The 22,679-nt window shown below is 49.9% G+C and overlaps 67 non-coding genes across 67 annotated transcripts; all 67 read left to right on the forward strand.

The window, feature by feature from the left end:
• The first annotated feature begins 51 nt into the window (after positions 1-51).
• LOC128130247 (5S ribosomal RNA) lies at positions 52-170 on the forward strand. Its single transcript, XR_008228169.1, has one exon. It is a non-coding gene; the product is annotated as a 5S ribosomal RNA (ribosomal RNA).
• A 219-nt stretch (positions 171-389) lies between these two features.
• LOC128130336 (5S ribosomal RNA) lies at positions 390-508 on the forward strand. Its single transcript, XR_008228260.1, has one exon. It is a non-coding gene; the product is annotated as a 5S ribosomal RNA (ribosomal RNA).
• Positions 509-728: 220 nt separating this feature from the next.
• On the forward strand, positions 729-847 carry LOC128129558 (5S ribosomal RNA). The gene has a single exon (XR_008227489.1). It is a non-coding gene; the product is annotated as a 5S ribosomal RNA (ribosomal RNA).
• Positions 848-1,068: 221 nt separating this feature from the next.
• Positions 1,069-1,187, forward strand: LOC128131892 (5S ribosomal RNA). Its single transcript, XR_008229809.1, has one exon. It is a non-coding gene; the product is annotated as a 5S ribosomal RNA (ribosomal RNA).
• Positions 1,188-1,407: 220 nt separating this feature from the next.
• On the forward strand, positions 1,408-1,526 carry LOC128130248 (5S ribosomal RNA). Its single transcript, XR_008228170.1, has one exon. It is a non-coding gene; the product is annotated as a 5S ribosomal RNA (ribosomal RNA).
• Positions 1,527-1,745: 219 nt separating this feature from the next.
• On the forward strand, positions 1,746-1,864 carry LOC128130342 (5S ribosomal RNA). Its single transcript, XR_008228266.1, has one exon. It is a non-coding gene; the product is annotated as a 5S ribosomal RNA (ribosomal RNA).
• A 219-nt stretch (positions 1,865-2,083) lies between these two features.
• LOC128130337 (5S ribosomal RNA) lies at positions 2,084-2,202 on the forward strand. Its single transcript, XR_008228261.1, has one exon. It is a non-coding gene; the product is annotated as a 5S ribosomal RNA (ribosomal RNA).
• Positions 2,203-2,423: 221 nt separating this feature from the next.
• Positions 2,424-2,542, forward strand: LOC128129564 (5S ribosomal RNA). The gene has a single exon (XR_008227491.1). It is a non-coding gene; the product is annotated as a 5S ribosomal RNA (ribosomal RNA).
• A 221-nt stretch (positions 2,543-2,763) lies between these two features.
• Positions 2,764-2,882, forward strand: LOC128131903 (5S ribosomal RNA). The gene has a single exon (XR_008229820.1). It is a non-coding gene; the product is annotated as a 5S ribosomal RNA (ribosomal RNA).
• Positions 2,883-3,103: 221 nt separating this feature from the next.
• On the forward strand, positions 3,104-3,222 carry LOC128130726 (5S ribosomal RNA). Its single transcript, XR_008228649.1, has one exon. It is a non-coding gene; the product is annotated as a 5S ribosomal RNA (ribosomal RNA).
• Positions 3,223-3,442: 220 nt separating this feature from the next.
• On the forward strand, positions 3,443-3,561 carry LOC128128751 (5S ribosomal RNA). The gene has a single exon (XR_008226774.1). It is a non-coding gene; the product is annotated as a 5S ribosomal RNA (ribosomal RNA).
• Positions 3,562-3,780: 219 nt separating this feature from the next.
• On the forward strand, positions 3,781-3,899 carry LOC128128752 (5S ribosomal RNA). Its single transcript, XR_008226775.1, has one exon. It is a non-coding gene; the product is annotated as a 5S ribosomal RNA (ribosomal RNA).
• A 221-nt stretch (positions 3,900-4,120) lies between these two features.
• LOC128130249 (5S ribosomal RNA) lies at positions 4,121-4,239 on the forward strand. Its single transcript, XR_008228171.1, has one exon. It is a non-coding gene; the product is annotated as a 5S ribosomal RNA (ribosomal RNA).
• A 219-nt stretch (positions 4,240-4,458) lies between these two features.
• LOC128130343 (5S ribosomal RNA) lies at positions 4,459-4,577 on the forward strand. Its single transcript, XR_008228267.1, has one exon. It is a non-coding gene; the product is annotated as a 5S ribosomal RNA (ribosomal RNA).
• Positions 4,578-4,796: 219 nt separating this feature from the next.
• On the forward strand, positions 4,797-4,915 carry LOC128130338 (5S ribosomal RNA). The gene has a single exon (XR_008228262.1). It is a non-coding gene; the product is annotated as a 5S ribosomal RNA (ribosomal RNA).
• A 221-nt stretch (positions 4,916-5,136) lies between these two features.
• On the forward strand, positions 5,137-5,255 carry LOC128129569 (5S ribosomal RNA). The gene has a single exon (XR_008227492.1). It is a non-coding gene; the product is annotated as a 5S ribosomal RNA (ribosomal RNA).
• A 221-nt stretch (positions 5,256-5,476) lies between these two features.
• On the forward strand, positions 5,477-5,595 carry LOC128131914 (5S ribosomal RNA). Its single transcript, XR_008229831.1, has one exon. It is a non-coding gene; the product is annotated as a 5S ribosomal RNA (ribosomal RNA).
• Positions 5,596-5,816: 221 nt separating this feature from the next.
• LOC128130727 (5S ribosomal RNA) lies at positions 5,817-5,935 on the forward strand. The gene has a single exon (XR_008228650.1). It is a non-coding gene; the product is annotated as a 5S ribosomal RNA (ribosomal RNA).
• Positions 5,936-6,155: 220 nt separating this feature from the next.
• On the forward strand, positions 6,156-6,274 carry LOC128128753 (5S ribosomal RNA). The gene has a single exon (XR_008226777.1). It is a non-coding gene; the product is annotated as a 5S ribosomal RNA (ribosomal RNA).
• A 219-nt stretch (positions 6,275-6,493) lies between these two features.
• Positions 6,494-6,612, forward strand: LOC128128756 (5S ribosomal RNA). Its single transcript, XR_008226779.1, has one exon. It is a non-coding gene; the product is annotated as a 5S ribosomal RNA (ribosomal RNA).
• A 221-nt stretch (positions 6,613-6,833) lies between these two features.
• LOC128128757 (5S ribosomal RNA) lies at positions 6,834-6,952 on the forward strand. The gene has a single exon (XR_008226780.1). It is a non-coding gene; the product is annotated as a 5S ribosomal RNA (ribosomal RNA).
• A 221-nt stretch (positions 6,953-7,173) lies between these two features.
• Positions 7,174-7,292, forward strand: LOC128130294 (5S ribosomal RNA). The gene has a single exon (XR_008228218.1). It is a non-coding gene; the product is annotated as a 5S ribosomal RNA (ribosomal RNA).
• A 221-nt stretch (positions 7,293-7,513) lies between these two features.
• Positions 7,514-7,632, forward strand: LOC128129659 (5S ribosomal RNA). The gene has a single exon (XR_008227580.1). It is a non-coding gene; the product is annotated as a 5S ribosomal RNA (ribosomal RNA).
• Positions 7,633-7,852: 220 nt separating this feature from the next.
• On the forward strand, positions 7,853-7,971 carry LOC128128759 (5S ribosomal RNA). Its single transcript, XR_008226783.1, has one exon. It is a non-coding gene; the product is annotated as a 5S ribosomal RNA (ribosomal RNA).
• A 221-nt stretch (positions 7,972-8,192) lies between these two features.
• Positions 8,193-8,311, forward strand: LOC128128760 (5S ribosomal RNA). The gene has a single exon (XR_008226784.1). It is a non-coding gene; the product is annotated as a 5S ribosomal RNA (ribosomal RNA).
• Positions 8,312-8,531: 220 nt separating this feature from the next.
• Positions 8,532-8,650, forward strand: LOC128128762 (5S ribosomal RNA). Its single transcript, XR_008226786.1, has one exon. It is a non-coding gene; the product is annotated as a 5S ribosomal RNA (ribosomal RNA).
• A 221-nt stretch (positions 8,651-8,871) lies between these two features.
• Positions 8,872-8,990, forward strand: LOC128128764 (5S ribosomal RNA). The gene has a single exon (XR_008226787.1). It is a non-coding gene; the product is annotated as a 5S ribosomal RNA (ribosomal RNA).
• Positions 8,991-9,209: 219 nt separating this feature from the next.
• Positions 9,210-9,328, forward strand: LOC128128765 (5S ribosomal RNA). Its single transcript, XR_008226788.1, has one exon. It is a non-coding gene; the product is annotated as a 5S ribosomal RNA (ribosomal RNA).
• Positions 9,329-9,549: 221 nt separating this feature from the next.
• Positions 9,550-9,668, forward strand: LOC128128766 (5S ribosomal RNA). The gene has a single exon (XR_008226790.1). It is a non-coding gene; the product is annotated as a 5S ribosomal RNA (ribosomal RNA).
• Positions 9,669-9,888: 220 nt separating this feature from the next.
• LOC128128767 (5S ribosomal RNA) lies at positions 9,889-10,007 on the forward strand. The gene has a single exon (XR_008226791.1). It is a non-coding gene; the product is annotated as a 5S ribosomal RNA (ribosomal RNA).
• A 221-nt stretch (positions 10,008-10,228) lies between these two features.
• LOC128128768 (5S ribosomal RNA) lies at positions 10,229-10,347 on the forward strand. Its single transcript, XR_008226800.1, has one exon. It is a non-coding gene; the product is annotated as a 5S ribosomal RNA (ribosomal RNA).
• A 221-nt stretch (positions 10,348-10,568) lies between these two features.
• LOC128128770 (5S ribosomal RNA) lies at positions 10,569-10,687 on the forward strand. The gene has a single exon (XR_008226801.1). It is a non-coding gene; the product is annotated as a 5S ribosomal RNA (ribosomal RNA).
• Positions 10,688-10,907: 220 nt separating this feature from the next.
• Positions 10,908-11,026, forward strand: LOC128128771 (5S ribosomal RNA). The gene has a single exon (XR_008226803.1). It is a non-coding gene; the product is annotated as a 5S ribosomal RNA (ribosomal RNA).
• A 220-nt stretch (positions 11,027-11,246) lies between these two features.
• LOC128128773 (5S ribosomal RNA) lies at positions 11,247-11,365 on the forward strand. Its single transcript, XR_008226806.1, has one exon. It is a non-coding gene; the product is annotated as a 5S ribosomal RNA (ribosomal RNA).
• A 220-nt stretch (positions 11,366-11,585) lies between these two features.
• LOC128128776 (5S ribosomal RNA) lies at positions 11,586-11,704 on the forward strand. Its single transcript, XR_008226808.1, has one exon. It is a non-coding gene; the product is annotated as a 5S ribosomal RNA (ribosomal RNA).
• A 221-nt stretch (positions 11,705-11,925) lies between these two features.
• On the forward strand, positions 11,926-12,043 carry LOC128130678 (5S ribosomal RNA). The gene has a single exon (XR_008228601.1). It is a non-coding gene; the product is annotated as a 5S ribosomal RNA (ribosomal RNA).
• A 221-nt stretch (positions 12,044-12,264) lies between these two features.
• Positions 12,265-12,383, forward strand: LOC128130436 (5S ribosomal RNA). Its single transcript, XR_008228361.1, has one exon. It is a non-coding gene; the product is annotated as a 5S ribosomal RNA (ribosomal RNA).
• A 220-nt stretch (positions 12,384-12,603) lies between these two features.
• On the forward strand, positions 12,604-12,722 carry LOC128128780 (5S ribosomal RNA). Its single transcript, XR_008226811.1, has one exon. It is a non-coding gene; the product is annotated as a 5S ribosomal RNA (ribosomal RNA).
• Positions 12,723-12,944: 222 nt separating this feature from the next.
• On the forward strand, positions 12,945-13,063 carry LOC128131926 (5S ribosomal RNA). The gene has a single exon (XR_008229843.1). It is a non-coding gene; the product is annotated as a 5S ribosomal RNA (ribosomal RNA).
• Positions 13,064-13,284: 221 nt separating this feature from the next.
• On the forward strand, positions 13,285-13,403 carry LOC128131937 (5S ribosomal RNA). Its single transcript, XR_008229855.1, has one exon. It is a non-coding gene; the product is annotated as a 5S ribosomal RNA (ribosomal RNA).
• Positions 13,404-13,624: 221 nt separating this feature from the next.
• Positions 13,625-13,743, forward strand: LOC128130728 (5S ribosomal RNA). Its single transcript, XR_008228651.1, has one exon. It is a non-coding gene; the product is annotated as a 5S ribosomal RNA (ribosomal RNA).
• Positions 13,744-13,963: 220 nt separating this feature from the next.
• LOC128128782 (5S ribosomal RNA) lies at positions 13,964-14,082 on the forward strand. Its single transcript, XR_008226816.1, has one exon. It is a non-coding gene; the product is annotated as a 5S ribosomal RNA (ribosomal RNA).
• Positions 14,083-14,301: 219 nt separating this feature from the next.
• LOC128128783 (5S ribosomal RNA) lies at positions 14,302-14,420 on the forward strand. Its single transcript, XR_008226817.1, has one exon. It is a non-coding gene; the product is annotated as a 5S ribosomal RNA (ribosomal RNA).
• A 221-nt stretch (positions 14,421-14,641) lies between these two features.
• Positions 14,642-14,760, forward strand: LOC128130250 (5S ribosomal RNA). Its single transcript, XR_008228172.1, has one exon. It is a non-coding gene; the product is annotated as a 5S ribosomal RNA (ribosomal RNA).
• Positions 14,761-14,979: 219 nt separating this feature from the next.
• Positions 14,980-15,098, forward strand: LOC128130344 (5S ribosomal RNA). Its single transcript, XR_008228268.1, has one exon. It is a non-coding gene; the product is annotated as a 5S ribosomal RNA (ribosomal RNA).
• A 219-nt stretch (positions 15,099-15,317) lies between these two features.
• On the forward strand, positions 15,318-15,436 carry LOC128130339 (5S ribosomal RNA). Its single transcript, XR_008228263.1, has one exon. It is a non-coding gene; the product is annotated as a 5S ribosomal RNA (ribosomal RNA).
• A 221-nt stretch (positions 15,437-15,657) lies between these two features.
• LOC128129572 (5S ribosomal RNA) lies at positions 15,658-15,776 on the forward strand. The gene has a single exon (XR_008227493.1). It is a non-coding gene; the product is annotated as a 5S ribosomal RNA (ribosomal RNA).
• A 221-nt stretch (positions 15,777-15,997) lies between these two features.
• LOC128131949 (5S ribosomal RNA) lies at positions 15,998-16,116 on the forward strand. Its single transcript, XR_008229867.1, has one exon. It is a non-coding gene; the product is annotated as a 5S ribosomal RNA (ribosomal RNA).
• Positions 16,117-16,337: 221 nt separating this feature from the next.
• Positions 16,338-16,456, forward strand: LOC128130729 (5S ribosomal RNA). The gene has a single exon (XR_008228652.1). It is a non-coding gene; the product is annotated as a 5S ribosomal RNA (ribosomal RNA).
• Positions 16,457-16,676: 220 nt separating this feature from the next.
• Positions 16,677-16,795, forward strand: LOC128128784 (5S ribosomal RNA). Its single transcript, XR_008226818.1, has one exon. It is a non-coding gene; the product is annotated as a 5S ribosomal RNA (ribosomal RNA).
• A 219-nt stretch (positions 16,796-17,014) lies between these two features.
• LOC128128785 (5S ribosomal RNA) lies at positions 17,015-17,133 on the forward strand. Its single transcript, XR_008226819.1, has one exon. It is a non-coding gene; the product is annotated as a 5S ribosomal RNA (ribosomal RNA).
• A 221-nt stretch (positions 17,134-17,354) lies between these two features.
• Positions 17,355-17,473, forward strand: LOC128128787 (5S ribosomal RNA). Its single transcript, XR_008226823.1, has one exon. It is a non-coding gene; the product is annotated as a 5S ribosomal RNA (ribosomal RNA).
• Positions 17,474-17,694: 221 nt separating this feature from the next.
• Positions 17,695-17,813, forward strand: LOC128130295 (5S ribosomal RNA). Its single transcript, XR_008228219.1, has one exon. It is a non-coding gene; the product is annotated as a 5S ribosomal RNA (ribosomal RNA).
• A 221-nt stretch (positions 17,814-18,034) lies between these two features.
• Positions 18,035-18,153, forward strand: LOC128129660 (5S ribosomal RNA). Its single transcript, XR_008227581.1, has one exon. It is a non-coding gene; the product is annotated as a 5S ribosomal RNA (ribosomal RNA).
• Positions 18,154-18,373: 220 nt separating this feature from the next.
• On the forward strand, positions 18,374-18,492 carry LOC128128788 (5S ribosomal RNA). Its single transcript, XR_008226824.1, has one exon. It is a non-coding gene; the product is annotated as a 5S ribosomal RNA (ribosomal RNA).
• A 221-nt stretch (positions 18,493-18,713) lies between these two features.
• Positions 18,714-18,832, forward strand: LOC128128790 (5S ribosomal RNA). Its single transcript, XR_008226827.1, has one exon. It is a non-coding gene; the product is annotated as a 5S ribosomal RNA (ribosomal RNA).
• A 220-nt stretch (positions 18,833-19,052) lies between these two features.
• On the forward strand, positions 19,053-19,171 carry LOC128128791 (5S ribosomal RNA). The gene has a single exon (XR_008226829.1). It is a non-coding gene; the product is annotated as a 5S ribosomal RNA (ribosomal RNA).
• Positions 19,172-19,392: 221 nt separating this feature from the next.
• LOC128128792 (5S ribosomal RNA) lies at positions 19,393-19,511 on the forward strand. The gene has a single exon (XR_008226830.1). It is a non-coding gene; the product is annotated as a 5S ribosomal RNA (ribosomal RNA).
• Positions 19,512-19,730: 219 nt separating this feature from the next.
• On the forward strand, positions 19,731-19,849 carry LOC128128794 (5S ribosomal RNA). The gene has a single exon (XR_008226832.1). It is a non-coding gene; the product is annotated as a 5S ribosomal RNA (ribosomal RNA).
• A 221-nt stretch (positions 19,850-20,070) lies between these two features.
• LOC128128795 (5S ribosomal RNA) lies at positions 20,071-20,189 on the forward strand. Its single transcript, XR_008226833.1, has one exon. It is a non-coding gene; the product is annotated as a 5S ribosomal RNA (ribosomal RNA).
• A 220-nt stretch (positions 20,190-20,409) lies between these two features.
• Positions 20,410-20,528, forward strand: LOC128128796 (5S ribosomal RNA). The gene has a single exon (XR_008226834.1). It is a non-coding gene; the product is annotated as a 5S ribosomal RNA (ribosomal RNA).
• A 221-nt stretch (positions 20,529-20,749) lies between these two features.
• On the forward strand, positions 20,750-20,868 carry LOC128128797 (5S ribosomal RNA). The gene has a single exon (XR_008226835.1). It is a non-coding gene; the product is annotated as a 5S ribosomal RNA (ribosomal RNA).
• A 221-nt stretch (positions 20,869-21,089) lies between these two features.
• LOC128128798 (5S ribosomal RNA) lies at positions 21,090-21,208 on the forward strand. Its single transcript, XR_008226836.1, has one exon. It is a non-coding gene; the product is annotated as a 5S ribosomal RNA (ribosomal RNA).
• Positions 21,209-21,428: 220 nt separating this feature from the next.
• On the forward strand, positions 21,429-21,547 carry LOC128128799 (5S ribosomal RNA). The gene has a single exon (XR_008226840.1). It is a non-coding gene; the product is annotated as a 5S ribosomal RNA (ribosomal RNA).
• Positions 21,548-21,767: 220 nt separating this feature from the next.
• Positions 21,768-21,886, forward strand: LOC128128800 (5S ribosomal RNA). Its single transcript, XR_008226841.1, has one exon. It is a non-coding gene; the product is annotated as a 5S ribosomal RNA (ribosomal RNA).
• Positions 21,887-22,106: 220 nt separating this feature from the next.
• LOC128128801 (5S ribosomal RNA) lies at positions 22,107-22,225 on the forward strand. Its single transcript, XR_008226843.1, has one exon. It is a non-coding gene; the product is annotated as a 5S ribosomal RNA (ribosomal RNA).
• Positions 22,226-22,446: 221 nt separating this feature from the next.
• LOC128130679 (5S ribosomal RNA) lies at positions 22,447-22,564 on the forward strand. The gene has a single exon (XR_008228602.1). It is a non-coding gene; the product is annotated as a 5S ribosomal RNA (ribosomal RNA).
• Positions 22,565-22,679: the final 115 nt, after the last annotated feature.

Below are 22,679 nucleotides of genomic sequence, written 5' to 3' on the forward strand. Positions count from 1 at the left end.
GAGGTTCTGCGTCTTGTAAGACATAAAAACAATTACCACGGATAGTATTTCGGGTGCGATCATACCAGCACTAATGCACCGGATCCCATCAGAACTCCGCAGTTAAGCGTGTTTGGGCGAGAGTAGTACTAGGATGGGTGACCCCCTGGGAAGTCCTCGTGTTGCACCCCCTTTTTCGTTGCCCGTTTGCGTTTTTTTAGGTTTTAGGTGCGTTTTTTTTTCCTTTCTTGTTATGTCTATGCTCGGGCGGCATCCGGTTCAATGTTGATCGTTTTCGTGTTTCCCTGAACGGAGCCGATCCCTCACGTGGGTCCCACGCCTCGCGTACGAAAGCAAACGAGGTTCTGCGTCTTGTAAGACATAAAAACAATTACCACGGATAGTATTTCGGGTGCGATCATACCAGCACTAATGCACCGGATCACATCAGAACTCCGCAGTTAAGCGTGCTTGGGCGAGAGTAGTACTAGGATGGGTGACCCCCTGGGAAGTCCTCGTGTTGCACCCCCTTTTTCGTTGCCCGTTTGCGTTTTTTTAGATTTTAGGTGCGTTTTTTTTTTCCTTTCTTGTTATGTCGATGCTCGGGCGGCATCCGGTTCAATGTTGATCGTTTTCGTGTTTCCCTGAACGGAGCCGATCCCTCACGTGGGACCCACGCCTCGCATACGAAAGCAAACGAGGTTCTGCGTCTTGTAAGACATAAAAACAATTACCACGGATAGTATTTCGGGTGCGATCATACCAGCACTAACGCACCGGATCCCATCAGAACTCCGCAGTTAAGCGTGCTTGGGCGAGAGTAGTACTAGGATGGGTGACCCCCTGGGAAGTCCTCGTGTTGCACCCCCTTTTTCGTTGCCCGTTTGCGTTTTTTTAGGTTTTAGGTGCGTTTTTTTTTTTCCTTTCTTGTTATGTCTATGCTCGGGCGGCATCCGGTTCAATGTTGATCGTTTTCGTGTTTCCCTGAACGGAGCCGATCCCTCACGTGGGACCCACGCCTCGCGTACGAAAGCAAACGAGGTTCTGCGTCTTGTAAGACATAAAAACAATTACCACGGATAGTATTTCGGGTGCGATCATACCAGCACTAACGCACCGGATCCCATCAGAACTCCGCAGTTAAGCGTGCTTGGGCGAGAGTAGTACTAGGATGGGTGACCCCCTGGGAAGTTCTCGTGTTGCACCCCCTTTTTCGTTGCCCGTTTGCGTTTTTTTAGGTTTTAGGTGCGTTTTTTTTTTCCTTTCTTGTTATGTCTATGCTCGGGCGGCATCCGGTTCAATGTTGATCGTTTTCGTGTTTCCCTGAACGGAGCCGATCCCTCACGTGGGTCCCACGCCTCGCGTACGAAAGCAAACGAGGTTCTGCGTCTTGTAAGACATAAAAACAATTACCACGGATAGTATTTCGGGTGCGATCATACCAGCACTAATGCACCGGATCCCATCAGAACTCCGCAGTTAAGCGTGTTTGGGCGAGAGTAGTACTAGGATGGGTGACCCCCTGGGAAGTCCTCGTGTTGCACCCCCTTTTTCGTTGCCCGTTTGCGTTTTTTTAGGTTTTAGGTGCGTTTTTTTTTCCTTTCTTGTTATGTCTATGCTCGGGCGGCATCCGGTTCAATGTTGATCGTTTTCGTGTTTCCCTGAACGGAGCCGATCCCTCACGTGGGTCCCACGCCTCGCGTACGAAAGCAAACGAGGTTCTGCGTCTTGTAAGACATAAAAACAATTACCACGGATAGTATTTCGGGTGCGATCATACCAGCACTAATGCACCGGATCCCATCAGAACTCCGTAGTTAAGCGTGTTTGGGCGAGAGTAGTACTAGGATGGGTGACCCCCTGGGAAGTCCTCGTGTTGCACCCCCTTTTTCGTTGCCCGTTTGCGTTTTTTTAGGTTTTAGGTGCGTTTTTTTTTCCTTTCTTGTTATGTCTATGCTCGGGCGGCATCCGGTTCAATGTTGATCGTTTTCGTGTTTCCCTGAACGGAGCCGATCCCTCACGTGGGTCCCACGCCTCGCGTACGAAAGCAAACGAGGTTCTGCGTCTTGTAAGACATAAAAACAATTACCACGGATAGTATTTCGGGTGCGATCATACCAGCACTAATGCACCGGATCACATCAGAACTCCGCAGTTAAGCGTGCTTGGGCGAGAGTAGTACTAGGATGGGTGACCCCCTGGGAAGTCCTCGTGTTGCACCCCCTTTTTCGTTGCCCGTTTGCGTTTTTTTAGATTTTAGGTGCGTTTTTTTTTTTCCTTTCTTGTTATGTCGATGCTCGGGCGGCATCCGGTTCAATGTTGATCGTTTTCGTGTTTCCCTGAACGGAGCCGATCCCTCACGTGGGACCCACGCCTCGCATACGAAAGCAAACGAGGTTCTGCGTCTTGTAAGACATAAAAACAATTACCACGGATAGTATTTCGGGTGCGATCATACCAGCACTAACGCACCGGATCCCATCAGAACTCCGCAGTTAAGCGTGCTTGGGCGAGAGTAGTACTAGGATGGGTGACCCCCTGGGAAGTCCTCGTGTTGCACCCCCTTTTTCGTTGCCCGTTTGCGTTTTTTTAGGTTTTAGGTGCGTTTTTTTTTTTCCTTTCTTGTTATGTCTATGCTCGGGCGGCATCCGGTTCAATGTTGATCGTTTTCGTGTTTCCCTGAACGGAGCCGATCCCTCACGTGGGACCCACGCCTCGCGTACGAAAGCAAACGAGGTTCTGCGTCTTGTAAGACATAAAAACAATTACCACGGATAGTATTTCGGGTGCGATCATACCAGCACTAACGCACCGGATCCCATCAGAACTCCGCAGTTAAGCGTGCTTGGGCGAGAGTAGTACTAGGATGGGTGACCCCCTGGGAAGTTCTCGTGTTGCACCCCCTTTTTCGTTGCCCGTTTGCGTTTTTTTAGGTTTTAGGTGCGTTTTTTTTTTTCCTTTCTTGTTATGTCTATGCTCGGGCGGCATCCGGTTCAATGTTGATCGTTTTCGTGTTTCCCTGAACGGAGCCGATCCCTCACGTGGGTCCCACGCCTCGCGTACGAAAGCAAACGAGGTTCTGCGTCTTGTAAGACATAAAAACAATTACCACGGATAGTATTTCGGGTGAAATCATACCAGCACTAACGCACCGGATCCCATCAGAACTCCGCAGTTAAGCGTGCTTGGGCGAGAGTAGTACTAGGATGGGTGACCCCCTGGGAAGTCCTCGTGTTGCACCCCCTTTTTCGTTGCCCGTTTGCGTTTTTTTAGGTTTTAGGTGCGTTTTTTTTTTCCTTTCTTGTTATGTCTATGCTCGGGCGGCATCCGGTTCAATGTTGATCGTTTTCGTGTTTCCCTGAACGGAGCCGATCCCTCACGTGGGTCCCACGCCTCGCGTACGAAAGCAAACGAGGTTCTGCGTCTTGTAAGACATAAAAACAATTACCACGGATAGTATTTCGGGTGCGATCATACCAGCACTAATGCACCGGATCCCATCAGAACTCCGCAGTTAAGCGTGCTTGGGCGAGAGTAGTACTAGGATGGGTGACCCCCTGGGAAGTCCTCGTGTTGCACCCCTTTTTCGTTGCCCGTTTGCGTTTTTTAGGTTTTAGGTGCGTTTTTTTTTTTCCTTTCTTGTTATGTCTATGCTCGGGCGGCATCCGGTTCAATGTTGATCGTTTTCGTGTTTCCCTGAACGGAGCCGATCCCTCACGTGGGTCCCACGCCTCGCGTACGAAAGCAAACGAGGTTCTGCGTCTTGTAAGACATAAAAACAATTACCACGGATAGTATTTCGGGTGCGATCATACCAGCACTAATGCACCGGATCCCATCAGAACTCCGCAGTTAAGCGTGCTTGGGCGAGAGTAGTACTAGGATGGGTGACCCCCTGGGAAGTCCTCGTGTTGCACCCCCTTTTTCGTTGCCCGTTTGCGTTTTTTTAGGTTTTAGGTGCGTTTTTTTTTTTCCTTTCTTGTTATGTCTATGCTCGGGCGGCATCCGGTTCAATGTTGATCGTTTTCGTGTTTCCCTGAACGGAGCCGATCCCTCACGTGGGTCCCACGCCTCGCGTACGAAAGCAAACGAGGTTCTGCGTCTTGTAAGACATAAAAACAATTACCACGGATAGTATTTCGGGTGCGATCATACCAGCACTAATGCACCGGATCCCATCAGAACTCCGCAGTTAAGCGTGTTTGGGCGAGAGTAGTACTAGGATGGGTGACCCCCTGGGAAGTCCTCGTGTTGCACCCCCTTTTTCGTTGCCCGTTTGCGTTTTTTTAGGTTTTAGGTGCGTTTTTTTTTCCTTTCTTGTTATGTCTATGCTCGGGCGGCATCCGGTTCAATGTTGATCGTTTTCGTGTTTCCCTGAACGGAGCCGATCCCTCACGTGGGTCCCACGCCTCGCGTACGAAAGCAAACGAGGTTCTGCGTCTTGTAAGACATAAAAACAATTACCACGGATAGTATTTCGGGTGCGATCATACCAGCACTAATGCACCGGATCCCATCAGAACTCCGTAGTTAAGCGTGTTTGGGCGAGAGTAGTACTAGGATGGGTGACCCCCTGGGAAGTCCTCGTGTTGCACCCCCTTTTTCGTTGCCCGTTTGCGTTTTTTTAGGTTTTAGGTGCGTTTTTTTTTCCTTTCTTGTTATGTCTATGCTCGGGCGGCATCCGGTTCAATGTTGATCGTTTTCGTGTTTCCCTGAACGGAGCCGATCCCTCACGTGGGTCCCACGCCTCGCGTACGAAAGCAAACGAGGTTCTGCGTCTTGTAAGACATAAAAACAATTACCACGGATAGTATTTCGGGTGCGATCATACCAGCACTAATGCACCGGATCACATCAGAACTCCGCAGTTAAGCGTGCTTGGGCGAGAGTAGTACTAGGATGGGTGACCCCCTGGGAAGTCCTCGTGTTGCACCCCCTTTTTCGTTGCCCGTTTGCGTTTTTTTAGATTTTAGGTGCGTTTTTTTTTTTCCTTTCTTGTTATGTCGATGCTCGGGCGGCATCCGGTTCAATGTTGATCGTTTTCGTGTTTCCCTGAACGGAGCCGATCCCTCACGTGGGACCCACGCCTCGCATACGAAAGCAAACGAGGTTCTGCGTCTTGTAAGACATAAAAACAATTACCACGGATAGTATTTCGGGTGCGATCATACCAGCACTAACGCACCGGATCCCATCAGAACTCCGCAGTTAAGCGTGCTTGGGCGAGAGTAGTACTAGGATGGGTGACCCCCTGGGAAGTCCTCGTGTTGCACCCCCTTTTTCGTTGCCCGTTTGCGTTTTTTTAGGTTTTAGGTGCGTTTTTTTTTTTCCTTTCTTGTTATGTCTATGCTCGGGCGGCATCCGGTTCAATGTTGATCGTTTTCGTGTTTCCCTGAACGGAGCCGATCCCTCACGTGGGACCCACGCCTCGCGTACGAAAGCAAACGAGGTTCTGCGTCTTGTAAGACATAAAAACAATTACCACGGATAGTATTTCGGGTGCGATCATACCAGCACTAACGCACCGGATCCCATCAGAACTCCGCAGTTAAGCGTGCTTGGGCGAGAGTAGTACTAGGATGGGTGACCCCCTGGGAAGTTCTCGTGTTGCACCCCCTTTTTCGTTGCCCGTTTGCGTTTTTTTAGGTTTTAGGTGCGTTTTTTTTTTTCCTTTCTTGTTATGTCTATGCTCGGGCGGCATCCGGTTCAATGTTGATCGTTTTCGTGTTTCCCTGAACGGAGCCGATCCCTCACGTGGGTCCCACGCCTCGCGTACGAAAGCAAACGAGGTTCTGCGTCTTGTAAGACATAAAAACAATTACCACGGATAGTATTTCGGGTGAAATCATACCAGCACTAACGCACCGGATCCCATCAGAACTCCGCAGTTAAGCGTGCTTGGGCGAGAGTAGTACTAGGATGGGTGACCCCCTGGGAAGTCCTCGTGTTGCACCCCCTTTTTCGTTGCCCGTTTGCGTTTTTTTAGGTTTTAGGTGCGTTTTTTTTTTCCTTTCTTGTTATGTCTATGCTCGGGCGGCATCCGGTTCAATGTTGATCGTTTTCGTGTTTCCCTGAACGGAGCCGATCCCTCACGTGGGTCCCACGCCTCGCGTACGAAAGCAAACGAGGTTCTGCGTCTTGTAAGACATAAAAACAATTACCACGGATAGTATTTCGGGTGCGATCATACCAGCACTAATGCACCGGATCCCATCAGAACTCCGCAGTTAAGCGTGCTTGGGCGAGAGTAGTACTAGGATGGGTGACCCCCTGGGAAGTCCTCGTGTTGCACCCCTTTTTCGTTGCCCGTTTGCGTTTTTTAGGTTTTAGGTGCGTTTTTTTTTTTCCTTTCTTGTTATGTCTATGCTCGGGCGGCATCCGGTTCAATGTTGATCGTTTTCGTGTTTCCCTGAACGGAGCCGATCCCTCACGTGGGTCCCACGCCTCGCGTACGAAAGCAAACGAGGTTCTGCGTCTTGTAAGACATAAAAACAATTACCACGGATAGTATTTCGGGTGCGATCATACCAGCACTAATGCACCGGATCCCATCAGAACTCCGCAGTTAAGCGTGCTTGGGCGAGAGTAGTACTAGGATGGGTGACCCCCTGGGAAGTCCTCGTGTTGCACCCCCTTTTTCGTTGCCCGTTTGCGTTTTTTTAGGTTTTAGGTGCGTTTTTTTTTTTCCTTTCTTGTTATGTCTATGCTCGGGCGGCATCCGGTTCAATGTTGATCGTTTTCGTGTTTCCCTGAACGGAGCCGATCCCTCACGTGGGTCCCACGCCTCGCGTACGAAAGCAAACGAGGTTCTGCGTCTTGTAAGACATAAAAACAATTACCACGGATAGTATTTCGGGTGCGATCATACCAGCACTAATGCACCGGATCCCATCAGAACTCCGCAGTTAAGCGTGCTTGGGCGAGAGTAGTACTAGGATGGGTGACCCCCTGGGAAGTCCTCGTGTTGCACCCCCTTTTTCGTTGCCCGTTTGCGTTTTTTTAGGTTTTAGGTGCGTTTTTTTTTTTCCTTTCTTGTTATGTCTATGCTCGGGCGGCATCCGGTTCAATGTTGATCGTTTTCGTGTTTCCCTGAACGGAGCCGATCCCTCACGTGGGTCCCACGCCTCGCATACGAAAGCAAACGAGGTTCTGCGTCTTGTAAGACATAAAAACAATTACCACGGATAGTATTTCGGGTGCGATCATACCAGCACTAATGCACCGGATCCCATCAGAACTCCGCAGTTAAGCGTGCTTGGGCGAGAGTAGTACTAGGATGGGTGACCCCCTTGGAAGTCCTCGTGTTGCACCCCCTTTTTCGTTGCCCGTTTGCGTTTTTTTAGGTTTTAGGTGCGTTTTTTTTTTTCCTTTCTTGTTATGTCTATGCTCGGGCGGCATCCGGTTCAATGTTGATCGTTTTCGTGTTTCCCTGAACGGAGCCGATCCCTCACGTGGGTCCCACGCCTCGCATACGAAAGCAAACGAGGTTCTGCGTCTTGTAAGACATAAAAACAATTACCACGGATAGTATTTCGGGTGCGATCATACCAGCACTAATGCACCGGATCCCATCAGAACTCCGCAGTTAAGCGTGCTTGGGCGAGAGTAGTACTAGGATGGGTGACCCCCTGGGAAGTCCTCGTGTTGCACCCTCTTTTTCGTTGCCCATTTGCGTTTTTTTAGGTTTTAGGTGCGTTTTTTTTTTCCTTTCTTGTTATGTCTATGCTCGGGCGGCATCCGGTTCAATGTTGATCGTTTTCGTGTTTCCCTGAACGGAGCCGATCCCTCACGTGGGTCCCACGCCTCGCGTACGAAAGCAAACGAGGTTCTGCGTCTTGTAAGACATAAAAACAATTACCACGGATAGTATTTCGGGTGCGATCATACCAGCACTAATGCACCGGATCCCATCAGAACTCCGCAGTTAAGCGTGCTTGGGCGAGAGTAGTACTAGGATGGGTGACCCCCTGGGAAGTCCTCGTGTTGCACCCCCTTTTTCGTTGCCCGTTTGCGTTTTTTTAGGTTTTAGGTGCGTTTTTTTTTTTCCTTTCTTGTTATGTCTATGCTCGGGCGGCATCCGGTTCAATGTTGATCGTTTTCGTGTTTCCCTGAACGGAGCCGATCCCTCACGTGGGTCCCACCCCTCGCGTACGAAAGCAAACGAGGTTCTGCGTCTTGTAAGACATAAAAACAATTACCACGGATAGTATTTCGGGTGCGATCATACCAGCACTAATGCACCGGATCCCATCAGAACTCCGCAGTTAAGCGTGCTTGGGCGAGAGTAGTACTAGGATGGGTGACCCCCTGGGAAGTCCTCGTGTTGCACCCCCTTTTTCGTTGCCCGTTTGCGTTTTTTTAGGTTTTAGGTGCGTTTTTTTTTTCCTTTCTTGTTATGTCTATGCTCGGGCGGCATCCGGTTCAATGTTGATCGTTTTCGTGTTTCCCTGAACGGAGCCGATCCCTCACGTGGGTCCCACGCCTCGCATACGAAAGCAAACGAGGTTCTGCGTCTTGTAAGACATAAAAACAATTACCACGGATAGTATTTCGGGTGCGATCATACCAGCACTAATGCACCGGATCCCATCAGAACTCCGCAGTTAAGCGTGCTTGGGCGAGAGTAGTACTAGGATGGGTGACCCCCTGGGAAGTCCTCGTGTTGCACCCCCTTTTTCGTTGCCCGTTTGCGTTTTTTTAGGTTTTAGGTGCGTTTTTTTTTTTCCTTTCTTGTTATGTCGATGCTCGGGCGGCATCCGGTTCAATGTTGATCGTTTTCGTGTTTCCCTGAACGGAGCCGATCCCTCACGTGGGTCCCACGCCTCGCGTACGAAAGCAAACGAGGTTCTGCGTCTTGTAAGACATAAAAACAATTACCACGGATAGTATTTCGGGTGCGATCATACCAGCACTAATGCACCGGATCCCATCAGAACTCCGCAGTTAAGCGTGCTTGGGCGAGAGTAGTACTAGGATGGGTGACCCCCTGGGAAGTCCTCGTGTTGCACCCCCTTTTTCGTTGCCCGTTTGCGTTTTTTTAGGTTTTAGGTGCGTTTTTTTTTCCTTTCTTGTTATGTCTATGCTCGGGCGGCATCCGGTTCAATGTTGATCGTTTTCGTGTTTCCCTGAACGGAGCCGATCCCTCACGTGGGTCCCACGCCTCGCGTACGAAAGCAAACGAGGTTCTGCGTCTTGTAAGACATAAAAACTATTACCACGGATAGTATTTCGGGTGCGATCATACCAGCACTAATGCACCGGATCCCATCAGAACTCCGCAGTTAAGCGTGCTTGGGCGAGAGTAGTACTAGGATGGGTGACCCCCTGGGAAGTCCTCGTGTTGCACCCCCTTTTTCGTTGCCCGTTTGCGTTTTTTTAGGTTTTAGGTGCGTTTTTTTTTTTCCTTTCTTGTTATGTCTATGCTCGGGCGGCATCCGGTTCAATGTTGATCGTTTTCGTGTTTCCCTGAACGGAGCCGATCCCTCACGTGGGTCCCACGCCTCGCATACGAAAGCAAACGAGGTTCTGCGTCTTGTAAGACATAAAAACAATTACCACGGATAGTATTTCGGGTGCGATCATACCAGCACTAATGCACCGGATCCCATCAGAACTCCGCAGTTAAGCGTGCTTGGGCGAGAGTAGTACTAGGATGGGTGACCCCCTGGGAAGTCCTCGTGTTGCACCCCCTTTTTCGTTGCCCGTTTGCGTTTTTTTAGGTTTTAGGTGCGTTTTTTTTTTCCTTTCTTGTTATGTCTATGCTCGGGCGGCATCCGGTTCAATGTTGATCGTTTTCGTGTTTCCCTGAACGGAGCCGATCCCTCACGTGGGTCCCACGCCTCGCGTACGAAAGCAAACGAGGTTCTGCGTCTTGTAAGACATAAAAACAATTACCACGGATAGTATTTCGGGTGCGATCATACCAGCACTAATGCACCGGATCCCATCAGAACTCCGCAGTTAAGCGTGCTTGGGCGAGAGTAGTACTAGGATGGGTGACCCCCTGGGAAGTCCTCGTGTTGCACCCCCTTTTTCGTTGCCCGTTTGCGTTTTTTTAGGTTTTAGGTGCGTTTTTTTTTTTCCTTTCTTGTTATGTCTATGCTCGGGCGGCATCCGGTTCAATGTTGATCGTTTTCGTGTTTCCCTGAACGGAGCCGATCCCTCACGTGGGTCCCACGCCTCGCATACGAAAGCAAACGAGGTTCTGCGTCTTGTAAGACATAAAAACAATTACCACGGATAGTATTTCGGGTGCGATCATACCAGCACTAATGCACCGGATCCCATCAGAACTCCGCAGTTAAGCGTGCTTGGGCGAGAGTAGTACTAGGATGGGTGACCCCCTGGGAAGTCCTCGTGTTGCACCCCCTTTTTCGTTGCCCGTTTGCCTTTTTTTAGGTTTTAGGTGCGTTTTTTTTTTTCCTTTCTTGTTATGTCTATGCTCGGGCGGCATCCGGTTCAATGTTGATCGTTTTCGTGTTTCCCTGAACGGAGCCGATCCCTCACGTGGGTCCCACGCCTCGCGTACGAAAGCAAACGAGGTTCTGCGTCTTGTAAGACATAAAAACAATTACCACGGATAGTATTTCGGGTGCGATCATACCAGCACTAATGCACCGGATCCCATCAGAACTCCGCAGTTAAGCGTGCTTGGGCGAGAGTAGTACTAGGATGGGTGACCCCCTGGGAAGTCCTCGTGTTGCACCCCCTTTTTCGTTGCCCGTTTGCGTTTTTTTAGGTTTTAGGTGCGTTTTTTTTTTCCTTTCTTGTTATGTCTATGCTCGGGCGGCATCCGGTTCAATGTTGATCGTTTTCGTGTTTCCCTGAACGGAGCCGATCCCTCACGTGGGTCCCACGCCTCGCGTACGAAAGCAAACGAGGTTCTGCGTCTTGTAAGACATAAAAACTATTACCACGGATAGTATTTCGGGTGCGATCATACCAGCACTAATGCACCGGATCCCATCAGAACTCCGCAGTTAAGCGTGCTTGGGCGAGAGTAGTACTAGGATGGGTGACCCCCTGGGAAGTCCTCGTGTTGCACCCCCTTTTTCGTTGCCCGTTTGCGTTTTTTTAGGTTTTAGGTGCGTTTTTTTTTTCCTTTCTTGTTATGTCTATGCTCGGGCGGCATCCGGTTCAATGTTGATCGTTTTCGTGTTTCCCTGAACGGAGCCGATCCCTCACGTGGGTCCCACGCCTCGCATACGAAAGCAAACGAGGTTCTGCGTCTTGTAAGACATAAAAACAATTACCACGGATAGTATTTCGGGTGCGATCATACCAGCACTAATGCACCGGATCCCATCAGAACTCCGCAGTTAAGCGTGCTTGGGCGAGAGTAGTACTAGGATGGGTGACCCCCTGGGAAGTCCTCGTGTTGCACCCCCTTTTTCGTTGCCCGTTTGCGTTTTTTTAGGTTTTAGGTGCGTTTTTTTTTTCCTTTCTTGTTATGTCTATGCTCGGGCGGCATCCGGTTCAATGTTGATCGTTTTCGTGTTTCCCTGAACGGAGCCGATCCCTCACGTGGGTCCCACGCCTCGCGTACGAAAGCAAACGAGGTTTTGCGTCTTGTAAGACATAAAAACAATTACCACGGATAGTATTTCGGGTGCGATCATACCAGCACTAATGCACCGGATCCCATCAGAACTCCGCAGTTAAGCGTGCTTGGGCGAGAGTAGTACTAGGATGGGTGACCCCCTGGGAAGTCCTCGTGTTGCACCCCCTTTTTCGTTGCCCGTTTGCGTTTTTTTAGGTTTTAGGTGCGTTTTTTTTTTTCCTTTCTTGTTATGTCTATGCTCGGGCGGCATCCGGTTCAATGTTGATCGTTTTCGTGTTTCCCTGAACGGAGCCGATCCCTCACGTGGGTCCCACGCCTCGCGTACGAAAGCAAACGAGGTTCTGCGTCTTGTAAGACATAAAAACAATTACCACGGATAGTATTTCGGGTGCGATCATACCAGCACTAAGCACCGGATCCCATCAGAACTCCGCAGTTAAGCGTGCTTGGGCGAGAGTAGTACTAGGATGGGTGACCCCCTGGGAAGTCCTCGTGTTGCACCCCCTTTTTCGTTGCCCGTTTGCGTTTTTTTAGGTTTTAGGTGCGTTTTTTTTTTTCCTTTCTTGTTATGTCTATGCTCGGGCGGCATCCGGTTCAATGTTGATCGTTTTCGTGTTTCCCTGAACGGAGCCGATCCCTCACGTGGGTCCCACGCCTCGCGTACGAAAGCAAACGAGGTTCTGCGTCTTGTAAGACATAAAAACAATTACCACGGATAGTATTTCGGGTGCGATCATACCAGCACTAATGCACCGGATCCCATCAGAACTCCGCAGTTAAGCATGCTTGGGCGAGAGTAGTACTAGGATGGGTGACCCCCTGGGAAGTCCTCGTGTTGCACCCCCTTTTTCGTTGCCCGTTTGCGTTTTTTTAGGTTTTAGGTGCGTTTTTTTTTTCCTTTCTTGTTATGTCGATGCTCGGGCGGCATCCGGTTCAATGTTGATCGTTTTCGTGTTTCCCTGAACGGAGCCGATCCCTCACGTGGGTCCCACGCCTCGCGTACGAAAGCAAACGAGGTTCTACGTTTTGTAAGACATAAAAACAATTACCACGGATAGTATTTCGGGTGCGATCATACCAGCACTAATGCACCGGATCCCATCAGAACTCCGCAGTTAAGCGTGCTTGGGCGAGAGTAGTACTAGGATGGGTGACCCCCTGGGAAGTCCTCGTGTTGCACCCCCTTTTTCGTTGCCCGTTTGCGTTTTTTTAGGTTTTAGGTGCGTTTTTTTTTTTTCCTTTCTTGTTATGTCTATGCTCGGGCGGCATCCGGTTCAATGTTGATCGTTTTCGTGTTTCCCTGAACGGAGCCGATCCCTCACGTGGGACCCACGCCTCGCGTACGAAAGCAAACGAGGTTCTGCGTCTTGTAAGACATAAAAACAATTACCACGGATAGTATTTCGGGTGCGATCATACCAGCACTAACGCACCGGATCCCATCAGAACTCCGCAGTTAAGCGTGCTTGGGCGAGAGTAGTACTAGGATGGGTGACCCCCTGGGAAGTTCTCGTGTTGCACCCCCTTTTTCGTTGCCCGTTTGCGTTTTTTTAGGTTTTAGGTGCGTTTTTTTTTTTCCTTTCTTGTTATGTCTATGCTCGGGCGGCATCCGGTTCAATGTTGATCGTTTTCGTGTTTCCCTGAACGGAGCCGATCCCTCACGTGGGTCCCACGCCTCGCGTACGAAAGCAAACGAGGTTCTGCGTCTTGTAAGACATAAAAACAATTACCACGGATAGTATTTCGGGTGCGATCATACCAGCACTAACGCACCGGATCCCATCAGAACTCCGCAGTTAAGCGTGCTTGGGCGAGAGTAGTACTAGGATGGGTGACCCCCTGGGAAGTTCTCGTGTTGCACCCCCTTTTTCGTTGCCCGTTTGCGTTTTTTTAGGTTTTAGGTGCGTTTTTTTTTTTCCTTTCTTGTTATGTCTATGCTCGGGCGGCATCCGGTTCAATGTTGATCGTTTTCGTGTTTCCCTGAACGGAGCCGATCCCTCACGTGGGTCCCACGCCTCGCGTACGAAAGCAAACGAGGTTCTGCGTCTTGTAAGACATAAAAACAATTACCACGGATAGTATTTCGGGTGAAATCATACCAGCACTAACGCACCGGATCCCATCAGAACTCCGCAGTTAAGCGTGCTTGGGCGAGAGTAGTACTAGGATGGGTGACCCCCTGGGAAGTCCTCGTGTTGCACCCCCTTTTTCGTTGCCCGTTTGCGTTTTTTTAGGTTTTAGGTGCGTTTTTTTTTTCCTTTCTTGTTATGTCTATGCTCGGGCGGCATCCGGTTCAATGTTGATCGTTTTCGTGTTTCCCTGAACGGAGCCGATCCCTCACGTGGGTCCCACGCCTCGCGTACGAAAGCAAACGAGGTTCTGCGTCTTGTAAGACATAAAAACAATTACCACGGATAGTATTTCGGGTGCGATCATACCAGCACTAATGCACCGGATCCCATCAGAACTCCGCAGTTAAGCGTGCTTGGGCGAGAGTAGTACTAGGATGGGTGACCCCCTGGGAAGTCCTCGTGTTGCACCCCTTTTTCGTTGCCCGTTTGCGTTTTTTAGGTTTTAGGTGCGTTTTTTTTTTTCCTTTCTTGTTATGTCTATGCTCGGGCGGCATCCGGTTCAATGTTGATCGTTTTCGTGTTTCCCTGAACGGAGCCGATCCCTCACGTGGGTCCCACGCCTCGCGTACGAAAGCAAACGAGGTTCTGCGTCTTGTAAGACATAAAAACAATTACCACGGATAGTATTTCGGGTGCGATCATACCAGCACTAATGCACCGGATCCCATCAGAACTCCGCAGTTAAGCGTGCTTGGGCGAGAGTAGTACTAGGATGGGTGACCCCCTGGGAAGTCCTCGTGTTGCACCCCCTTTTTCGTTGCCCGTTTGCGTTTTTTTAGGTTTTAGGTGCGTTTTTTTTTTTCCTTTCTTGTTATGTCTATGCTCGGGCGGCATCCGGTTCAATGTTGATCGTTTTCGTGTTTCCCTGAACGGAGCCGATCCCTCACGTGGGTCCCACGCCTCGCGTACGAAAGCAAACGAGGTTCTGCGTCTTGTAAGACATAAAAACAATTACCACGGATAGTATTTCGGGTGCGATCATACCAGCACTAATGCACCGGATCCCATCAGAACTCCGCAGTTAAGCGTGTTTGGGCGAGAGTAGTACTAGGATGGGTGACCCCCTGGGAAGTCCTCGTGTTGCACCCCCTTTTTCGTTGCCCGTTTGCGTTTTTTTAGGTTTTAGGTGCGTTTTTTTTTCCTTTCTTGTTATGTCTATGCTCGGGCGGCATCCGGTTCAATGTTGATCGTTTTCGTGTTTCCCTGAACGGAGCCGATCCCTCACGTGGGTCCCACGCCTCGCGTACGAAAGCAAACGAGGTTCTGCGTCTTGTAAGACATAAAAACAATTACCACGGATAGTATTTCGGGTGCGATCATACCAGCACTAATGCACCGGATCCCATCAGAACTCCGTAGTTAAGCGTGTTTGGGCGAGAGTAGTACTAGGATGGGTGACCCCCTGGGAAGTCCTCGTGTTGCACCCCCTTTTTCGTTGCCCGTTTGCGTTTTTTTAGGTTTTAGGTGCGTTTTTTTTTCCTTTCTTGTTATGTCTATGCTCGGGCGGCATCCGGTTCAATGTTGATCGTTTTCGTGTTTCCCTGAACGGAGCCGATCCCTCACGTGGGTCCCACGCCTCGCGTACGAAAGCAAACGAGGTTCTGCGTCTTGTAAGACATAAAAACAATTACCACGGATAGTATTTCGGGTGCGATCATACCAGCACTAATGCACCGGATCACATCAGAACTCCGCAGTTAAGCGTGCTTGGGCGAGAGTAGTACTAGGATGGGTGACCCCCTGGGAAGTCCTCGTGTTGCACCCCCTTTTTCGTTGCCCGTTTGCGTTTTTTTAGATTTTAGGTGCGTTTTTTTTTTTCCTTTCTTGTTATGTCGATGCTCGGGCGGCATCCGGTTCAATGTTGATCGTTTTCGTGTTTCCCTGAACGGAGCCGATCCCTCACGTGGGACCCACGCCTCGCATACGAAAGCAAACGAGGTTCTGCGTCTTGTAAGACATAAAAACAATTACCACGGATAGTATTTCGGGTGCGATCATACCAGCACTAACGCACCGGATCCCATCAGAACTCCGCAGTTAAGCGTGCTTGGGCGAGAGTAGTACTAGGATGGGTGACCCCCTGGGAAGTCCTCGTGTTGCACCCCCTTTTTCGTTGCCCGTTTGCGTTTTTTTAGGTTTTAGGTGCGTTTTTTTTTTTCCTTTCTTGTTATGTCTATGCTCGGGCGGCATCCGGTTCAATGTTGATCGTTTTCGTGTTTCCCTGAACGGAGCCGATCCCTCACGTGGGACCCACGCCTCGCGTACGAAAGCAAACGAGGTTCTGCGTCTTGTAAGACATAAAAACAATTACCACGGATAGTATTTCGGGTGCGATCATACCAGCACTAACGCACCGGATCCCATCAGAACTCCGCAGTTAAGCGTGCTTGGGCGAGAGTAGTACTAGGATGGGTGACCCCCTGGGAAGTTCTCGTGTTGCACCCCCTTTTTCGTTGCCCGTTTGCGTTTTTTTAGGTTTTAGGTGCGTTTTTTTTTTTCCTTTCTTGTTATGTCTATGCTCGGGCGGCATCCGGTTCAATGTTGATCGTTTTCGTGTTTCCCTGAACGGAGCCGATCCCTCACGTGGGTCCCACGCCTCGCGTACGAAAGCAAACGAGGTTCTGCGTCTTGTAAGACATAAAAACAATTACCACGGATAGTATTTCGGGTGAAATCATACCAGCACTAACGCACCGGATCCCATCAGAACTCCGCAGTTAAGCGTGCTTGGGCGAGAGTAGTACTAGGATGGGTGACCCCCTGGGAAGTCCTCGTGTTGCACCCCCTTTTTCGTTGCCCGTTTGCGTTTTTTTAGGTTTTAGGTGCGTTTTTTTTTTCCTTTCTTGTTATGTCTATGCTCGGGCGGCATCCGGTTCAATGTTGATCGTTTTCGTGTTTCCCTGAACGGAGCCGATCCCTCACGTGGGTCCCACGCCTCGCGTACGAAAGCAAACGAGGTTCTGCGTCTTGTAAGACATAAAAACAATTACCACGGATAGTATTTCGGGTGCGATCATACCAGCACTAATGCACCGGATCCCATCAGAACTCCGCAGTTAAGCGTGCTTGGGCGAGAGTAGTACTAGGATGGGTGACCCCCTGGGAAGTCCTCGTGTTGCACCCCTTTTTCGTTGCCCGTTTGCGTTTTTTAGGTTTTAGGTGCGTTTTTTTTTTTCCTTTCTTGTTATGTCTATGCTCGGGCGGCATCCGGTTCAATGTTGATCGTTTTCGTGTTTCCCTGAACGGAGCCGATCCCTCACGTGGGTCCCACGCCTCGCGTACGAAAGCAAACGAGGTTCTGCGTCTTGTAAGACATAAAAACAATTACCACGGATAGTATTTCGGGTGCGATCATACCAGCACTAATGCACCGGATCCCATCAGAACTCCGCAGTTAAGCGTGCTTGGGCGAGAGTAGTACTAGGATGGGTGACCCCCTGGGAAGTCCTCGTGTTGCACCCCCTTTTTCGTTGCCCGTTTGCGTTTTTTTAGGTTTTAGGTGCGTTTTTTTTTTTCCTTTCTTGTTATGTCTATGCTCGGGCGGCATCCGGTTCAATGTTGATCGTTTTCGTGTTTCCCTGAACGGAGCCGATCCCTCACGTGGGTCCCACGCCTCGCGTACGAAAGCAAACGAGGTTCTGCGTCTTGTAAGACATAAAAACAATTACCACGGATAGTATTTCGGGTGCGATCATACCAGCACTAATGCACCGGATCCCATCAGAACTCCGCAGTTAAGCGTGCTTGGGCGAGAGTAGTACTAGGATGGGTGACCCCCTGGGAAGTCCTCGTGTTGCACCCCCTTTTTCGTTGCCCGTTTGCGTTTTTTTAGGTTTTAGGTGCGTTTTTTTTTTTCCTTTCTTGTTATGTCTATGCTCGGGCGGCATCCGGTTCAATGTTGATCGTTTTCGTGTTTCCCTGAACGGAGCCGATCCCTCACGTGGGTCCCACGCCTCGCATACGAAAGCAAACGAGGTTCTGCGTCTTGTAAGACATAAAAACAATTACCACGGATAGTATTTCGGGTGCGATCATACCAGCACTAATGCACCGGATCCCATCAGAACTCCGCAGTTAAGCGTGCTTGGGCGAGAGTAGTACTAGGATGGGTGACCCCCTTGGAAGTCCTCGTGTTGCACCCCCTTTTTCGTTGCCCGTTTGCGTTTTTTTAGGTTTTAGGTGCGTTTTTTTTTTTCCTTTCTTGTTATGTCTATGCTCGGGCGGCATCCGGTTCAATGTTGATCGTTTTCGTGTTTCCCTGAACGGAGCCGATCCCTCACGTGGGTCCCACGCCTCGCATACGAAAGCAAACGAGGTTCTGCGTCTTGTAAGACATAAAAACAATTACCACGGATAGTATTTCGGGTGCGATCATACCAGCACTAATGCACCGGATCCCATCAGAACTCCGCAGTTAAGCGTGCTTGGGCGAGAGTAGTACTAGGATGGGTGACCCCCTGGGAAGTCCTCGTGTTGCACCCTCTTTTTCGTTGCCCATTTGCGTTTTTTTAGGTTTTAGGTGCGTTTTTTTTTTCCTTTCTTGTTATGTCTATGCTCGGGCGGCATCCGGTTCAATGTTGATCGTTTTCGTGTTTCCCTGAACGGAGCCGATCCCTCACGTGGGTCCCACGCCTCGCGTACGAAAGCAAACGAGGTTCTGCGTCTTGTAAGACATAAAAACAATTACCACGGATAGTATTTCGGGTGCGATCATACCAGCACTAATGCACCGGATCCCATCAGAACTCCGCAGTTAAGCGTGCTTGGGCGAGAGTAGTACTAGGATGGGTGACCCCCTGGGAAGTCCTCGTGTTGCACCCCCTTTTTCGTTGCCCGTTTGCGTTTTTTTAGGTTTTAGGTGCGTTTTTTTTTTTCCTTTCTTGTTATGTCTATGCTCGGGCGGCATCCGGTTCAATGTTGATCGTTTTCGTGTTTCCCTGAACGGAGCCGATCCCTCACGTGGGTCCCACCCCTCGCGTACGAAAGCAAACGAGGTTCTGCGTCTTGTAAGACATAAAAACAATTACCACGGATAGTATTTCGGGTGCGATCATACCAGCACTAATGCACCGGATCCCATCAGAACTCCGCAGTTAAGCGTGCTTGGGCGAGAGTAGTACTAGGATGGGTGACCCCCTGGGAAGTCCTCGTGTTGCACCCCCTTTTTCGTTGCCCGTTTGCGTTTTTTTAGGTTTTAGGTGCGTTTTTTTTTTCCTTTCTTGTTATGTCTATGCTCGGGCGGCATCCGGTTCAATGTTGATCGTTTTCGTGTTTCCCTGAACGGAGCCGATCCCTCACGTGGGTCCCACGCCTCGCATACGAAAGCAAACGAGGTTCTGCGTCTTGTAAGACATAAAAACAATTACCACGGATAGTATTTCGGGTGCGATCATACCAGCACTAATGCACCGGATCCCATCAGAACTCCGCAGTTAAGCGTGCTTGGGCGAGAGTAGTACTAGGATGGGTGACCCCCTGGGAAGTCCTCGTGTTGCACCCCCTTTTTCGTTGCCCGTTTGCGTTTTTTTAGGTTTTAGGTGCGTTTTTTTTTTTCCTTTCTTGTTATGTCGATGCTCGGGCGGCATCCGGTTCAATGTTGATCGTTTTCGTGTTTCCCTGAACGGAGCCGATCCCTCACGTGGGTCCCACGCCTCGCGTACGAAAGCAAACGAGGTTCTGCGTCTTGTAAGACATAAAAACAATTACCACGGATAGTATTTCGGGTGCGATCATACCAGCACTAATGCACCGGATCCCATCAGAACTCCGCAGTTAAGCGTGCTTGGGCGAGAGTAGTACTAGGATGGGTGACCCCCTGGGAAGTCCTCGTGTTGCACCCCCTTTTTCGTTGCCCGTTTGCGTTTTTTTAGGTTTTAGGTGCGTTTTTTTTTCCTTTCTTGTTATGTCTATGCTCGGGCGGCATCCGGTTCAATGTTGATCGTTTTCGTGTTTCCCTGAACGGAGCCGATCCCTCACGTGGGTCCCACGCCTCGCGTACGAAAGCAAACGAGGTTCTGCGTCTTGTAAGACATAAAAACTATTACCACGGATAGTATTTCGGGTGCGATCATACCAGCACTAATGCACCGGATCCCATCAGAACTCCGCAGTTAAGCGTGCTTGGGCGAGAGTAGTACTAGGATGGGTGACCCCCTGGGAAGTCCTCGTGTTGCACCCCCTTTTTCGTTGCCCGTTTGCGTTTTTTTAGGTTTTAGGTGCGTTTTTTTTTTTCCTTTCTTGTTATGTCTATGCTCGGGCGGCATCCGGTTCAATGTTGATCGTTTTCGTGTTTCCCTGAACGGAGCCGATCCCTCACGTGGGTCCCACGCCTCGCATACGAAAGCAAACGAGGTTCTGCGTCTTGTAAGACATAAAAACAATTACCACGGATAGTATTTCGGGTGCGATCATACCAGCACTAATGCACCGGATCCCATCAGAACTCCGCAGTTAAGCGTGCTTGGGCGAGAGTAGTACTAGGATGGGTGACCCCCTGGGAAGTCCTCGTGTTGCACCCCCTTTTTCGTTGCCCGTTTGCGTTTTTTTAGGTTTTAGGTGCGTTTTTTTTTTCCTTTCTTGTTATGTCTATGCTCGGGCGGCATCCGGTTCAATGTTGATCGTTTTCGTGTTTCCCTGAACGGAGCCGATCCCTCACGTGGGTCCCACGCCTCGCGTACGAAAGCAAACGAGGTTCTGCGTCTTGTAAGACATAAAAACAATTACCACGGATAGTATTTCGGGTGCGATCATACCAGCACTAATGCACCGGATCCCATCAGAACTCCGCAGTTAAGCGTGCTTGGGCGAGAGTAGTACTAGGATGGGTGACCCCCTGGGAAGTCCTCGTGTTGCACCCCCTTTTTCGTTGCCCGTTTGCGTTTTTTTAGGTTTTAGGTGCGTTTTTTTTTTTCCTTTCTTGTTATGTCTATGCTCGGGCGGCATCCGGTTCAATGTTGATCGTTTTCGTGTTTCCCTGAACGGAGCCGATCCCTCACGTGGGTCCCACGCCTCGCATACGAAAGCAAACGAGGTTCTGCGTCTTGTAAGACATAAAAACAATTACCACGGATAGTATTTCGGGTGCGATCATACCAGCACTAATGCACCGGATCCCATCAGAACTCCGCAGTTAAGCGTGCTTGGGCGAGAGTAGTACTAGGATGGGTGACCCCCTGGGAAGTCCTCGTGTTGCACCCCCTTTTTCGTTGCCCGTTTGCCTTTTTTTAGGTTTTAGGTGCGTTTTTTTTTTTCCTTTCTTGTTATGTCTATGCTCGGGCGGCATCCGGTTCAATGTTGATCGTTTTCGTGTTTCCCTGAACGGAGCCGATCCCTCACGTGGGTCCCACGCCTCGCGTACGAAAGCAAACGAGGTTCTGCGTCTTGTAAGACATAAAAACAATTACCACGGATAGTATTTCGGGTGCGATCATACCAGCACTAATGCACCGGATCCCATCAGAACTCCGCAGTTAAGCGTGCTTGGGCGAGAGTAGTACTAGGATGGGTGACCCCCTGGGAAGTCCTCGTGTTGCACCCCCTTTTTCGTTGCCCGTTTGCGTTTTTTTAGGTTTTAGGTGCGTTTTTTTTTTCCTTTCTTGTTATGTCTATGCTCGGGCGGCATCCGGTTCAATGTTGATCGTTTTCGTGTTTCCCTGAACGGAGCCGATCCCTCACGTGGGTCCCACGCCTCGCGTACGAAAGCAAACGAGGTTCTGCGTCTTGTAAGACATAAAAACTATTACCACGGATAGTATTTCGGGTGCGATCATACCAGCACTAATGCACCGGATCCCATCAGAACTCCGCAGTTAAGCGTGCTTGGGCGAGAGTAGTACTAGGATGGGTGACCCCCTGGGAAGTCCTCGTGTTGCACCCCCTTTTTCGTTGCCCGTTTGCGTTTTTTTAGGTTTTAGGTGCGTTTTTTTTTTCCTTTCTTGTTATGTCTATGCTCGGGCGGCATCCGGTTCAATGTTGATCGTTTTCGTGTTTCCCTGAACGGAGCCGATCCCTCACGTGGGTCCCACGCCTCGCATACGAAAGCAAACGAGGTTCTGCGTCTTGTAAGACATAAAAACAATTACCACGGATAGTATTTCGGGTGCGATCATACCAGCACTAATGCACCGGATCCCATCAGAACTCCGCAGTTAAGCGTGCTTGGGCGAGAGTAGTACTAGGATGGGTGACCCCCTGGGAAGTCCTCGTGTTGCACCCCCTTTTTCGTTGCCCGTTTGCGTTTTTTTAGGTTTTAGGTGCGTTTTTTTTTTCCTTTCTTGTTATGTCTATGCTCGGGCGGCATCCGGTTCAATGTTGATCGTTTTCGTGTTTCCCTGAACGGAGCCGATCCCTCACGTGGGTCCCACGCCTCGCGTACGAAAGCAAACGAGGTTTTGCGTCTTGTAAGACATAAAAACAATTACCACGGATAGTATTTCGGGTGCGATCATACCAGCACTAATGCACCGGATCCCATCAGAACTCCGCAGTTAAGCGTGCTTGGGCGAGAGTAGTACTAGGATGGGTGACCCCCTGGGAAGTCCTCGTGTTGCACCCCCTTTTTCGTTGCCCGTTTGCGTTTTTTTAGGTTTTAGGTGCGTTTTTTTTTTTCCTTTCTTGTTATGTCTATGCTCGGGCGGCATCCGGTTCAATGTTGATCGTTTTCGTGTTTCCCTGAACGGAGCCGATCCCTCACGTGGGTCCCACGCCTCGCGTACGAAAGCAAACGAGGTTCTGCGTCTTGTAAGACATAAAAACAATTACCACGGATAGTATTTCGGGTGCGATCATACCAGCACTAAGCACCGGATCCCATCAGAACTCCGCAGTTAAGCGTGCTTGGGCGAGAGTAGTACTAGGATGGGTGACCCCCTGGGAAGTCCTCGTGTTGCACCCCCTTTTTCGTTGCCCGTTTGCGTTTTTTTAGGTTTTAGGTGCGTTTTTTTTTTTCCTTTCTTGTTATGTCTATGCTCGGGCGGCATCCGGTTCAATGTTGATCGTTTTCGTGTTTC

The sequence above is a fragment of the Lactuca sativa genome, chromosome 1 (genome assembly GCF_002870075.4).
Source record: "Lactuca sativa cultivar Salinas chromosome 1, Lsat_Salinas_v11, whole genome shotgun sequence".
Lineage (NCBI taxonomy): Eukaryota > Viridiplantae > Streptophyta > Magnoliopsida > Asterales > Asteraceae > Lactuca > Lactuca sativa.